Here is a 15,145-nt window from a genome sequence, read left to right as displayed (position 1 = left end):
TCATCTTTTGGGGTTCCTTTTTCTTGCCGATTTGCAGGAATAGCATATAAATTTTAGGTATTAATCCCTTGTTAGCTATTGATTTTTCAGGTATTTTCTCTCAATACGTTGGCCATCTGTTAAGTTTATCTATGGAAATGTTCTCAAACTTTAGCATGCATCAGAATCTCCTGGAAGGCTTGCTAAAAACAAAGATTGCTGAACCCCACCCCAAGGTTCTGGCTCAATAGAGCATTTCTAAGAAGTATTTGCATTTCTAACAAGTATTCAGGTGATAGTAATGGTTCAGGGACCACATTTTGAGAATCACTGGTCTTGGGTGCTTTCTTTGGAACAAACTTTTTCTTTTGAACAAATTCTGAATTTTGGCGTTTTCAGGTCTATTTATTCTCATTTTATGGATGAGGGAACTGGAGCTCATGAGTGAAGTGAATCCCCCAAGCTCACACAGCTGAGATTTGGACTTCTATCTGGCTAATCCCAGAGCCCATGCTTCTAACCGCTCTGCTTTTCTGTCTGCCAGTTTGGGGATGGATGTAGTGATTGCAGGCTGAGGCATTTGGACCTGAGGCTACAGGGAGCCCTAGTAAATTCCTGAGTGAGGCAACTGTAAGAGGGAGGAGTCAGTTGGCTAGGGGCGGGCCAAAGAGCTAGAGGTTCCTCTTAAAGGCCTGAGGGCTTTGCAAGAAGATCAAACTCAGAAATTGCCCACAATACTAGCCAGGGCACAGTGATAGGGCTGCTTGAGAAGCAGTTATTACCCTGCAGCTCTAGCAATGGAGCAATTTCCCTCACGCCCCAAGGAAGTCCCCACCCGCCCCGGAACTACCCCGTTACCAAAGCCATGTAACCTTTAGTTACTGAGGTCCGAAAGCCCGGGCTGGGGCAACCCAGGCTCTGAGCATGAGAACTCTGTCCACACTTCCTCCTGTTTCATCTAGAGTCCCTACCGATTGCTTCCTATCATGGTTTCGTTCCTGGCACCCAAAAAGAGGGAAACCCCTATTGGTGGCATAGCAGATTCCCAAAAGCTTCTCGAGATGGGGTAAGAATGTAAGTTCCCTACCAGCTAGATCCCCTGGGCACAGTCCTGCCCCATTGACAAGTGGTGAAATTAGTGAAATTGTCTTCAGTCCCCCCAACTCCTTACACTATGCCCCTCTCATTTTGAGACACGGCAACTTCCTACTCCCTCCCAGCTTCCAACTGGAGACTCCTAACAGTCCTTTCACAACTGTGTGTTGGGGAGGAGTCCTGGGGCCACTGTCATTCAGTCACCAAGCATTTAAAGAGCACCAGTTAGACAGTAGAGGAAAATATTATGCCAGACATGCTGTTAGACACTAGAGGAAAATACAAAACAGTCCCTGCCCACTGGGGGCTCCTGCCCTGAGGGGGAAGGCAGGTCCCCAAATAATCACAGCAGAAGGTTCTCAATTGTAAAATCAGTAAGAAAAAGCTCTTTCTGGAGAAGATGGAAAAGGCTTTTCAGAGGAGGTGACTTATGAGCAAGATTTTGAAGGCCAAGCAAGATTTTTGGCAGGTAGACAACACAAGAAAGAGCCCTGCAGGAGAAGCCAACATGAGCAAAGTCCAGGGGGCTGGAAGGAGCATCACATACTCTAAGACTGGTGACTATTTGCACCAGTGCAGTGGTTAGAGGCTCAGAGTCAGACTGAATGAGTTTTGAATACCAACTCTGACATCTGCTAGTTGAGTAATCTTGGGTAAACCCCTAAATGTCTCTGGGTCTTGGTTTTCTCATTTATAAAATAAGGATAATAATAGCATCACCCTCATAGATCTCATAGATTATTGTGAGGCTTAAACAAGATAATCCATACAAAAGTATATATAGTAAGTGTTGCTGAAGGACCATAGGGTCTGTGAGGTGAGGGCCAAGGTGGGGGAGGGGTGTGCAAATCAGAGGAGAAACCAGAGAAGTGGACAGATTGAGGAGGCCTTTTAAACAGAGGCAGGCTAAGAAAAATAGGCAATGGGGAGTGACCCAATGGGCTTGCATTTTCCAGAAGTGAATATAGCTGCTTGGAGAGGAGGGTTAACTGGAGAGCAGAGGAGAGTCTGGGTGCTGGGGAATGGGGCAAGGGACTGAGATGAAGACCAAATAAAGAGATGCTAAGACCTGACTTAGTTGGGATAAGAGGAAGAAAGAGGAGAGGGCAAGCTCCAGAGGGGAGGGAGGGGAAGAGGGCTCTCTCCTAGCTCAGAAAAGAGCAGCCTCTCACATGCTTTAATTAGACTCATTCATTCATTCATTTATTCCACAACTATATTTTTTAGCACTTGAACCCTGGGCTCATAGAGCTTATATTCTAAGTTTATGTAACTATTAAATAATGTTACTTCGTGCATCCAGATGCAGTAACCACCCAGTCAGGCCTACATCATCAGAAATTGTTCAGCCTCACTCGTAATAAGAAAAATGAAAATTTATACTACATCGAAAAACCATTTTTCAATGATTAGACTGGCAAGGTTGGAAAGTTTGTAGGTGTGAGGAAACTGGCATGTTCATGCATTGTAGGTGGGAGGGTAAGTTGATAAAAATCCTATTTAACAATATCTACCAATATTTTAAATGCACAGATCCTTTGATGAAACGATTCCACTGCCAGGAATGTCTACATTTATATTCACACAAGTGGAAACAGTGGGTGTGCAAGAAAAAATCATGGCTTTCTTTCTAATAACAAGAGATTAGAAATAAGCAAAATGTTCAGTGACAGGGAACTGGTTAAATAAACTGTGGCTCATGCAGACAATAGAAGAGTAGTGTGTGGCCATAAATAAGAATGAGGTTACTCTCTATGCACTATTACGAAATTATTTCCAAGATAGAGCAAGAGAAAAAAGAGAGAAGGTGCAGAACAATACACTTTGCATAGTGCTGTCTTTCTTTTGAAAGGTGAAGGGGAATGACTTTGTGTATATGCATGGAATAATTCTGGAAGGATATACTAAACAAGTGATGCTTGTCGCCTCTAAGCTGGAGGAGTGTATAGTTGTACAATAAGGAGGAAAATAAACTTTCTTTTCATGATGTTGTGCTCTGAATATAAATTAGAGAAAAGCAATTTTTAAAAAACCACTATTGTAGTGTTCATTGTACTCTATAACACCTCTGCATTTATGTCTGTCTGACCTCCCCACCCCCACCTTCACACACACACACACACACACACACACACACACACACACACCCCTACCTTGTTAGGGGCAGGAGGGGGGCTGGTTCCGACCCATCCCTACACTCCTAGGAGACCAACACAGCACCCAGCACAAAGTAAGTGCTCAGAATAGTTGAATACATATTCATGATGACTACCTTCTCAAAGACCCCAATTAGTTTCACCTCCTGGTATCCATGCTCTCGTGTAGATCCTTCCAACCTTGAATAGGGGAGACCTGTGTAACCCATTTGACGTCTCACCTTGCTCTTCTGGATCACTCACTTCTGGGGGCAGCCATGTCATGAGCACACTCAGGCAGCCATATAGAGAGCTTCACACGGTGAGGAGCTGGGGTCTCCTGCCAACAGTCACATGAGTGAATCATCTTGGAAATGGACCCCCCAGCCCCATTCAATCCTTCAGTTGACTGCAGACCAAGCTGACCTTGACTGTAATCTCATGATAGGCTCTTAGCCAGAACCACTAAGCTAAGCCGCTCCCAGATTCCCAACCCACAGAAATTGTGTGAGATAATAACTTTGTAATGTTTTAAGATGCTAAATTTTGGGTAATTTGTTACATGGCAATGTATAACTAATACAATCAATAAACCTTTATTAAGCATTTATTGCCTATCAATTCAGTGGAGAATATAAGACAAAAACTTATGGTCCTGCCCTCAGGGAAGCAGTTCATGTACACATTTATTCTTAGACTCATTTATTCCTTCAATAAACATTTATTGAGCCCTTATCATATACTTGGCCCTGCGTTGAATGCCAATTCACAGAATGCTGGCAATTAAAATACACTGTAGGGCAAAGGGAACTTTCTGGAGTGATAGAAATGTGTATCTTAATGAGGTTGAAATTACATAGCTGAATATACATTTGTAAAAATTCAGCAAATGAACAGTCTTGTGCACCTTCTGTATGTAAATTTTACATTAAAATACTATAAAACAATCATTGAACTCTAGTTAATAATATGTCTGCTGAAATAATTTACTTTGAAATACATTTTTAAAAGATGAATTGATGAATGGATAGAAGGACAGTGATAACACAAGTAATATGTTAATGGTAGAATGTAGATAGTGATTATGGGGGTTTTGTTGTAAAACTGTCAATTTTGCTGTACGTTTGAAGTTTTTCATAATAAAATGTTTGGGAAAAGGACCCTCGATAACCATATGTACCAATCTTCTCATTTATAATATTAATTAGTATTTTAATTATACAAATAAAAATAAATATAGTCTAGTTTAAAATTTTTTAAACAAATAGAGAACGAGTCGTCATCTCTTTTTCCCTGATCCCAATATTCCTTTCCTCTTCAGTGGCAACCTCTATTATTGTCAACTGTTTAGTTTCCAGACCTTTCTCTGTGCATTTACATACACATATAGCTAAATACAAAACTATGTTATTTTAAAAAAAATGAATGTACCCTCTAAACTATTATGCACCTACGTCTTGGGGATCACTCCATGTTAATTCATATACATCACCTCAGTTTTAAATTGCTGAGTAAGATTGTGCCTTCAAGTTGCCAGGCTCAGAAACAATATCTTGCCCTAGAACGGACGGTAAGTTAAAATTGCTGGGACGGGAACCCATTCTCCTAGTTCCCAGGTTTGAGTGCACCCTGCAGGAGCAAGGCCACCGCTGAATGGGGGCAGGACTGGGGCCCAGGCCTTTTTACTTCAGGGAATGCGGGGATGGCCAGGTCCTGCTCTGCCCCTCCTTCCCCCCACCCTCCCACCTGCCTGAGCTTCAGCGCACCCAGACCCAAGAGGAAGTTCTTTAAGTGCTTCCTCTTTTCTTGGCCTCCTGGGACAGTGGGAGGAGGGAGGAGGGAGATTGTGAAACTAAACTGTTCCTCACTCCCCTGGGGGGACCAGTCAGCTGGAGGTGGCCTTGCAGCTGGGGGCAGAAAAACAACTTCACGGGGTACTACTACCCCTCACCATCCCCATCCCTGGCTAAACTCGCCATATCCCTCAACAGGAGGTCAGCTACCTTTAGGACCCTATCTGTCCTACCTTAGCTTCCAAGACACACATAGGGCAATCTCCCTGTTCACCTACAGGAGAAAGCCCCAGCTCCTTATCAACTGTTGCCGTCTCTAGCCTCATCTTCCTTCTGTGCATGGCCAGGGCTTCAGGCATAACAACACAGAAGGTTCGTGACTAATCTAACAGGCCTAGCTTTTTCTCCCTCAAGACTTTCAAGCTTTGTCCATTCTGTCTGGAATACCCTTTGCTATGATCTTCTACTAGTAACCTTTAAACTTCAACTGAGCGCCTACTTCAAAAATTCCTAATGCTGGACCAATGTTCCTCCTACTTGGTTCTCTGATATCATGGGCCTTTCTCTCTACTATAGCATTTTCCACTCTGTATCTAAGTTATTGGTTTAAGTTTTTGTCTCCATAAGTGAATTGAATGTTGCCTGAAGGCCAAGACTATCTTGTCTATTTTTCATGTGTGTGTACCCCATTCCTTGGCAGAGATGTGCTTAGTAAGCCCTTAATAAATATTAATAGAATTAATCAAAGAATGACAGGCGTGGCTCTCAGCACTATCATTAACTGGATGTTAATAAACCTTCGGCTTTAGTTTTTTCATCTGTAGAATGGGCACAAGAATAGTACCTGCATGGAATTTGCAAACATGTAGAAGAGAGAGACAATAAACAGTTTAATATATAAATATGTACTATAGTGCTTGGAGGTGACAAGTTCTCTGGAGAAAAATAAGGCAAGGAGGAGGGGCTAGAGAAGATAGAGGATGGAAAGGCTTTTTAGAAAGGAGTTTAAAGACCTGTCGGGGGCAGCTGTGAGTTTCTCAAGGGCTAGTCTTCTCAGATTTTCACCTACTTTTCTTGGAAAATGAGGGCAGCAGTGACCTCCTGCCTGAGAGGGTGTAGCTGTGAAATGAACACTGGCTACTTTGCAAATAAAAGGGGAAATATCTGAACCCTGAAATGATGATTGTGGCTCTCTTCCCCATCCCCATCCTGTTTTGAATATAGAACAATCAACAGTGGTCCTAAAGAATTTGAAGTATGAAATGCAAATGCCCCGGGAAATAAGAAAATATATTTTTGAAAGAGCCAGCGTCGGATCCACTGTAAAGTGAAGCTTGTGTGTCCCCTAGCTCCTGCCCTCCCTCCAGGACTGAATCCTGCATCATGTCCTCTAGTCAGCATCATTTTCTCTACTTCTCAATGTCCAGAGAACACTGAATTTGTGTAGTCATTACAAGAACAGCCTTTGGAAGCACACCGAAGACTCGGAGACCCGGGTTTGAATCCCAGCTTCATCCACTGCTTGCTGGCGATGTGACCTTGGACAAGTGTCTTTACCTCTCTGAGCCATCCATTTATAGTCATACTTATCTCAAAGAGATTAAATGAGGTGACGTAAGCTAGGGCACAATAATAAGAGCTTTTTGTGCAATAATTCAATAACCTGGTGAGGTTGATACTCTTTACAAATGAGAAAATGAAGTCTCAGCTAGCGAGAGGCAGTCAGTGCAGCCTCAATACCTTTGCTTCCATCGTTCCTCCACCCCTGATCCACTGCCAAGTGCACATCTGGAAACTTTCTTGACTATTTTCATTCTCTAAAAATCTTGGCCAGCCTCAATTCTATCTTGTCCATGAAGTCTCTGAGTTTTTTAAATTGACTTTATTTTTGAATAGTTAATATATCCAAGCAGCTCAAAGTTCAAGAGTGCAGAGGGTACACTGGAAGCAGAAAGCCTCCCTCTCTCCTCTGTCACCCAGCTACACAGTTTCCCTCCCCGCAAAAAACTACTGGGACAGTTTCTTATGTGTGCCCTTCTTGACTCAGCCCAGACACGCTGTAAATTCCCACACATTTGTTCTCCTTTTCTATGCAAATAGTAAAATACAATAGAAATTATTGTATACCTTGCCCCACCCCTTACCAGCGCATTCCCTAATAGTATATAAGGCGTTTCTTCGTTCTTTTTAAAAATCATTTTTATTGAATTATAATTTACACATAGCATGCATTCGTCCATTTAAAATGTACAATTCAATGATTTCTAGTATAGTCACAGAGTTATACAACCATTACCACAATCAATTTGAGGTCATTTTTATTACCCATCCCCAAATCCCTACCCATCAGCAGTTACTTCTTATTTCTCCCCAACCCCCAGTCCTAGGCAACCACTAATCTACTTTCCGTTTCTGTAAACTTGCCTATTATGCACATTTTATATAAATGGAATTATACAATATGTGGTCTTTTGTAACTGGCTTCTTTCATCAAACATAGTATTTTCGAAGTTCATCCATATTGTAGCGTGTATCATAAAACACAATATTTTTGAAGTTTATCCATGTTGTAGCATGTGTAAGTACTTTCTATCTCTTTATTGACAAATAACTTTCCATTGTATATATGTACCACATTTTATTTATTCTTTGAAGGACACTGGAGTTGCTTTTACTTTTTGCCAATATGAATAATGGTGCTATGAAAATTTCACATATAAATTTTTGAGTAGACATACATTTTCCGTTATCTTGGGTATGTACCTAGGAGTGGAATTGCTGCGTCATGTGATAACCCTATGTTTAACCTTTTGAGGAATTGCCAAACTGTTTTCCAAAGGTACTGCACCATTTTACAGTCCTACCAGCAGTGTATGAGGCCACTAATTTCTTCATATTCTTATCAACACTCATTATTATCCATCTTTTTTTTAAATTATAGCCATTCTAATGGATGTAAAGTGGTAGCTCATTGTGGCTTTTATTTGTATCTTTCTAATGACTAATGATATTAAGCATCTTTTCATGTGCTTATTAGCTATTTATATAGCTTCTTCGGAGAAATACCTATTCAGATCTTTTGCCCACTTTTCAATTATGTCATCTTTTTATTATTGAGCTGTGTTATTTACATATTCGGGATACCAGTCCTTTATCAGATCCATAATTTGCAAATATTTTCTTTTATTCCGTGTGTTGTCTTTTCATCTTCTTGATTGTATCATTCACAGCACACGTTTTAAGTTTTCATGAAGTCCAGTTTCTCCATTTTTCTTTTGTCACTTGTGTCACATCTAAGAAGGATTTGCCTGACCCAAGATCATTAAGATTTATTTTTAAGAGTTTATAGTTTTAACTCACACATTTAGGTCTATGATCCATTTTGAGCTAATTTTTGTGAGTATTGTGAGGTAGGGGTCCCATTTCATTATTTTGCATGGAAATATACAGTTGTCCCGGCATCGTTTATTGAAAAGACTATTTTTTCCACAATCAAATTGTCTTGGGACCCTTATCTTGACCATAACTGTGAGGGTTTATTTCTGGACTCTCAATTATTCTGTTCCATCTATCCTAATGCCAATACCACACTATCTTCATTATTATAGTTTTAAAGTAAATTTTAAAATTGGAAAGTGTTAGTCCTTTAGCTGTATTTTACTTTTTCAAGATTGTTTTGGCTATTTTGGGTTTCTTGCATTTCCATATGAATTTTAGGATGAGCTTGTCTATTTTTACCAAAAAAAAAAAAAAAGACACCCAAAGTTTTGATAGAGATTATGTCAATTTGGGGAGTATTGTCATCTTCACAATATTAGGTCTTCCAATTCACGAAGGGATGTCTTTTCATGAGTTATCTTTCCCATCTCATGCAATGACTTTATTTGAGTCTTCTTACATTTCTTTAAAGAATGTTTTTTTTTTTAGTTTTCAGAGTACCTTGCACTTCTTTTGCTCAATTTATTCCCAAGTATTTTATTCTTTTTGGTGATATTATAAATGAAATTGTTGTCTTTACTTTCATAATGTTCATTGCTAGTGTATAGAAATACAATTAGTGTTTATACATCTTTCTTTCTTTTCTCCCTTTCTTTCGCGATGCAGACCTCATCAGTTTATAATCCCTTTCTTAAAATTTTTTTTATTTGTTACACCTACAGCACCTGGTCTTCCTTGGTGGTCTTCTATCCAAGTACTAACCAGGCCCAACCCTGCTTAGCTTCCAAGATCGGATGGGATCAGGCTTATTCAGGGTGGCATGGCCGTAGACTACATCTTTATATTTTTTGACAACTGCTTGGTACTCCATTATTGTATTATCATTTATTTTCTCAGTCCCCAAGTGATGGATATTTAAGTATTCCCAGTCCTTTCCTGATAAAAGCAGTGCTGCAATGACTCTCCTACATATCCATGAAATCTCAAACATTTTGATTTTTCTTTCTTTGAGCTTCTAAAATTGCCAGTTTCCACCACCCTAGCCCATGCCACCATTATCTTGCCTTTCGATGGCTGCCTCAGCTTGCTCAGGCTGGGTTTCCTGCTATCCTTTGCCCCTCCAATCCATTCTCTATCCAGCAGCCAGAGAGATCTTGTTAAAACACAAGCCAGTCTGGCTTACTCTGCTCAAAACCTCCAAAGGCTCTCACCTCATGTCCATTAAAGTATACTATCAGTACCAAGACATTCACGGCCTCACAAGTTGACACCACTACCTCTCCAACATCATCTCCATCACCCTCCTCTGCACCCACTCTGTTTCAGCTACACTAGCCTCCTTGTATTCCTTACCATACCAAGTGTATTTGTATCTCAGGACCTTTGCTATTATTATTCCTCCTGCTTGAAACACACTTCCCCCAGATTATCACATGATGTACTTTCCCAGTTCAGTTGGTCTCTGTTCACATATCCCCACTTCAGAGAAGTCTTCCCTGACTGGGTGTCAAGTCACACCATTACTCCTCCTACCCCTGCTACTTCTCCCCTTGCCCTGCTTTGTTTTTCTTATAATCCTTATCACCCTTGGAAGTAAGATGCTAGTTGATTCTCACAATGACTCACGAAGTAAATACTATTATTATTCTCACTTGACAGATTAGGAAACTGAGGTCAGAAAGATGACATGATTTATGCAAGATCACTCAGTTGATAAATGGTTGTGCCAGGGTTTGAACTCTAGTCTGACTCCAAAAATGCAGTATTTAGTGCCGCTTTTTGTGGTCAGCTATATTCCCCATGACAATGAATAGTGACTGGATGAATGAATGAACGGACAAAAGGTTTACCACCTCAAATACTGAGTGGTAAGGCAGTGTTTTAGGACAAAATTTGTAGTTGTAATCAATGTTCTTTGATGCTAATATGAGTTAGATGGGAAATTTTTTTAGTTAAAAACAATGACAATATCAAACTGGCAAGGATATAGAAACTGAAAACCATTCATTGCTGGTGGGAATGCAAATGGTTTAATCACTTTAAAAACCAATTTAGTAGTTTATTATAGAGTTAAACATACACTTACAATATGACCCAGCAATTCCAGTCCTAAGGATTTACCCAAGAGAAATCAAAACATGTCCACACAAATCCCTGCACATGAATGTGCGTAGCAGCTTTATTCATGTAGTCCCAAACTCAAAACAACCCAAATGTCCATCAAAAAGTAAATGGATAAACAAATAGTGATACATCTACACTGTGGAATACTACTCAGCAGTGAAAAGGAACAAAATGCTGGCATATGTAACAACATGGAAAATCTCAAAAGCAATGTCAGTAAAAGAAGACAGACATAAAAGAAATATACTGTATGATTGTATTTATGTAAATTCTAGAAAAGACAAAGCTAATCTATAATGACAAAAAGACATTCAGAAGTTACCTAAGGCAATAGGTGGAAGAAGTTGACTGCAACAAGGTATAACGGAACTTTTTGGAGTAATGAAAGTGTTCTATATCTTGATTGGGATGGTGGTTATACAGGGATATACATTTGCCCAAATTCATCAAGCTGAGCATTTATAACGGTGTGTTTTATTTATAAAAGTATTTGACAATACAATTGATAGGAGCTTTGGGAACATATACAAGGATTTATATTACACCATTACTTTAATGGCAAAAAAGAAAAAATAAGAAGGGCAAGGGGAGGCCGGGGTTGGGGGAATTGGTTAACAGGAGACTGTTTCAGGTGTCTGTGGTCCTTTGCCATCACAATGGCAGACTTAAGGAAAAAAACGTAGCTGATGCTGATAATGACCCTCTCATGTCCCCAGAACCCGCATCTCTCTTCCCGGAGGTCGGATTTACCGCTGCCCTCGTTTTTGAAGTCCTCTGAACCAACAGGAAATTGGCCAAGAATGAGCCAGAGTGGTTCCCGCGGGTCAGGAACTTTGCATGGCGTTTGAATAGCTGGAGGCCTGTGGAGCGGAAACGGTGGACCACAGAACTGCTGGGAAGGTTTGGGACTCGGCGTGGGGGAAGGGCTGACTAGAAAGAGGGAATTAGAATGGTGGGGGAAACGGATTAGAATGTTTGGAGGTGGGGCAATTAGAACCCAGTCAGAGTGAACAGGGTGGGGTTAGAATCCTTTGATTGGGGGTAGGGGTAGCGAGATAGGATCCCTGGAGCGCAGGACTAAAATCTTTGGATGGACCTGATTAGAATCTCGCGGGATGGATTCAAATCCTTTGGGAACAAGCCTGGGATCACCCAAGAGCGAGATTAGAAGCCTGGAGTGTTAGAGTTATATAAATCTTGAGAGCTAGGATAGACTCCTTTGAAGAGAGGTGTAGAATCCTTCGATTGACTAGATTAGAATCCGTGCTGTAGAATTAGAAACCTCCAGTGGGAGAAGTTAAAGATCCCTCAGATGTGATTCAAAATCAGTTCGAGCAGAGTGAGGATCTTGGGAGGAGGAGACGGGTTGTTGGGGTTCTTGGGAGGCAGTTTTAAAACCCCAATGTGGGATTCAAGACCTCTGGGAACAAGGTTAGCATGTTGGGAAGCGGGATTAGAATTCATGAGGAGAGGTGTTAGCATATTTGGGGGAGAGAGATGGAGTCAGGATTTGGGAGAAGTTAAAATTTTGGGGGCGGGGTATTATCCATCGGGGGCTGGGTTAGGATCCTGGAGGGCAAGGTTAGAAGCCTCGGATGGGCGGTGTTAGCAAATCCTTAGGCGGCGGGATTAGAATTCTGCAAGTGGAAGCGGAGTTTGGGATCTCACGGGTGGGGTTGGAATCTTCCGGGGGCGGGGTTAGGATGATTTGGGGCGGGGTTAGCATCGCTCGGGGCTCGGCTTAGGCGCCCAGATGGCCTGTGGGCGTCACTGTATCCCGGGTTCCAGCACCGACTCACCGCGGAGGCGTAGAGGCAAGTGGGAGGTGGATCCGGGCAGTCCGGCGCCAAAGGAGCCCGAAAAGACCCGCTCTCGGAGGGCTGTCCTAACCTCTTCTTCATTCAGTCCGCCTTACTTGGGCACGGGCTACCCGGGACTCCGGGGGCTGCTGAACTGGGGGGGCGCTCGAGCTGCGAGGATCCGGGCTGCCCGCGGGACGAGGAGCGGGCGCCCAGGTGAGTGCCGCAGACCCGAGACAGGGTCACCCGCCAGTGAGCTCAATCTGAAGGTCCTCCGGCTGCAGGGGAGCCCAGGTGGTGGGAAGGGCAGGCTGGGGTACAAGGGGAAGGTGCCGTCGGGGAAGCGGCAGACAGGTGGTGAGCTACTGGGCAGACCCAGGCGGAAGGGTGCACAGATGAGGGGCGAAACTGCCCAGCTGCAAACCTACCAAAGCTAGAGCGAAGGGGAAGCTCGGGCCGCCAAGTGACTTTATGCTGGAACCGCCACTTCTCTGGGCCGTCCAGGTTCCCCTTCTGAAAAATAAAAAAAGAAAAACGAGAAGGAAGGGATGGGGCTTCATGAGGCCTTTACGGTTCCCTGGTGGGAGTGGGTGACGGGTCACGGCGGCTTGGCAGCGGCCGTGGGGAAAGGGACAGCTGGTCGTAGGCGTGACCTGCGAGCCACATCCTGGCAGGGGTGCAGCTGGGGACTCTCCTCCTCCTCCTCTTCTTTCTCCGCTGGGCCCTGATCCCCAGCAGGTCTAGGTCAAACCCCAATTCCTCCTGGATAGACTGTGGGATGTCTGCCCCATCACTTTCCTCCTCCTGAGACCTTGTGAAGTCATTCTCCCTCTCTGAATTCCAGTTTCTTCATCTGTCAAATGCGGCTTTTCTTTCTTCCAAGGCTGCAGTAAGCTAGAGTATGTTAGAGCGCCTGCATATGAGACAGTTGAGTGTCCTGGTTAAGGAACCGGCTTCTGGGAACAATCTGCCTGTGGGACTTTGGGCCAGGGTTTGGCCTTTCTGTGTCTCTGCTTCCACAATTACAGAATGAATGTAATAATAATAATAATAATAATAATAATAATAATAATAATAATAGTAGTAGTAGTAGTAGCAGCTCCCTCAAGGGTTATTTAGGTTGAGTTACTGAAGAAAAGCTCTTAGAGCAGAGGTCCCCAATCTCTGGGTTACAGGAGGGGTACTCGTCCCTGGCCTGTTAGGAACCAGCTGAACGACAGGAAGTAAGCAGCAGGCTAGTGAGCTAGCAAAAAACTTCATCTGTATTTGCAGCCGCTCCCCAGTGCTTGGCATCGCCACCTCAGCTCCACCTCAGATCATCAGGCATTAGATTCTCATAGGAGCATCAGTCTCTGGTGCCAAAAAGGTTGGGGACCGCTGTCTTAGAGCACCACCTGACAGGTATACATGCTTAATACATGTTAACTATGGTCATAGCTATCATGGTCTAGCCTAGTGGTTCTCAAACTTGAGCGGTACATTAGAACCACGTAGAAGGCTTGTTAAGATATTTGGGCCCTGACTCCAGAGTGCCTGATTGTGTAGGTCTGGAGCGGGACCTGGAGGATTTGCATTCCCAGGTGAAACTGATGCTACTGGTCCAGGAACCACACTTTGGGAACCACTGGTGTAACCCTTGCCTGGCACAGAGAAAGGCCTCAATAAATAACAGTTCCGTTATCCCAAGGCTTCCTCTTCACTGTCCTTTTATTTGGGGTGGGGGGGGGGGGTTAAAATACAGAAAGCAGAGAGAATTATATATTAAATATTCCAGGAATCCACCACCCAAAATTAACAAATGATGGTGTTTTGTCATGTTTGCTTCAGATTTTTTAAAAAATAAAATGACTAGGAGATAAAATCGAAGCCTCCCCACATCGTATCCCTCTCGGTTGTTTCTCTCTCTCCTCAGAGGCAACCGTTGTCATGAATTACAGTCCTTCCAGCCTGTGCCTTTATAAATTTATTACATATCTATGGATGCATAAACGATGCATAGAATCCTTTTCTGTGTCTTTTAAGATCTATGTAAATACTATCTGCAGTTCTCCCCGCTACTTTCTTATAGTTAAGTTGTCAGTGTCCAGCCAGGATGAGAAAAAGAGGTCTATTTTATTCCTTCTAAGTGGAGTGTCCCCACAGGTGACCACCCTACCTTATTTCTCATTCCTCTTTTGATGAACATTCAGGTAGTTTCAAATGTTCACTACAACAAACAGTACTGCTGGGACCATCCTGGATGTGTGGCCTTGGGCACATGGGCAGGTGTTTCTTGGATGGCTCTCCAGAAAGGGTACTTGTGGCCCTCTCCTTTTGTGGGAGAAGAGGGCTAAGATCTTGAGGGGTCACCCAGGGGTTCTGGGATAGTGAAGAGAGAAGAATATGGTTCTGTTACCTCCCAGCTTTCTCTAGACCCGGGGCCACTGTCCCAGGTCTCCTGATCTCAGCTGTGGGAGGGCAAAGATCATCCACCTTGTTCACTGTGCCTGACACTTGGTAGATACTCAAACCAAGGAGCATTTTTAAACATTTTGAATCACAAACATTTTAGTTTACTTTTGTATAGTCTTCTTTTTTGTGCACTTTTTATTTAATGTAATTAGTTAAAATGCTGCATATACAATTTTTATCCCACTTATTCACTTAGCATTACATTGTAAGCATTTTTCCATGTCCTTGAATTTTTTTATGGATATATCATAGTTTGTTAAATCCTAGCAAAGCACTTTTATGTAGTAATATCTTTCGTGGTGAAATTCATAAAACATTATAAAATTAAAAA

General features: G+C 42.5%; 1 protein-coding gene and 1 pseudogene across 2 annotated transcripts in view; one reads left to right on the top strand and one right to left on the bottom strand.

Moving 5' to 3' along the window:
* Positions 1 to 9,153: 9,153 nt before the first annotated feature.
* On the bottom strand, positions 9,154 to 9,272 carry LOC118610108 (annotated as a pseudogene).
* Positions 9,273 to 12,322: 3,050 nt separating this feature from the next.
* HCK (HCK proto-oncogene, Src family tyrosine kinase) overlaps positions 12,323 to 15,145 on the top strand; it is a 33,926-nt gene continuing 31,103 nt past the window's right edge. For both annotated transcript variants that reach the window (XM_016148829.2, XM_016148828.2), the window contains exon 1: positions 12,323 to 12,579. The gene's annotated coding sequence lies outside the window, so the exon portion shown is untranslated. The remainder of the gene's footprint in view (positions 12,580 to 15,145) is intronic.

This window comes from Rousettus aegyptiacus, unplaced genomic scaffold (assembly GCF_014176215.1).
Source record: "Rousettus aegyptiacus isolate mRouAeg1 unplaced genomic scaffold, mRouAeg1.p scaffold_m13_p_12, whole genome shotgun sequence".
NCBI classification, from domain to species: domain Eukaryota; kingdom Metazoa; phylum Chordata; class Mammalia; order Chiroptera; family Pteropodidae; genus Rousettus; species Rousettus aegyptiacus.
This window is presented reverse-complemented; position numbering and strand designations above follow the sequence as displayed.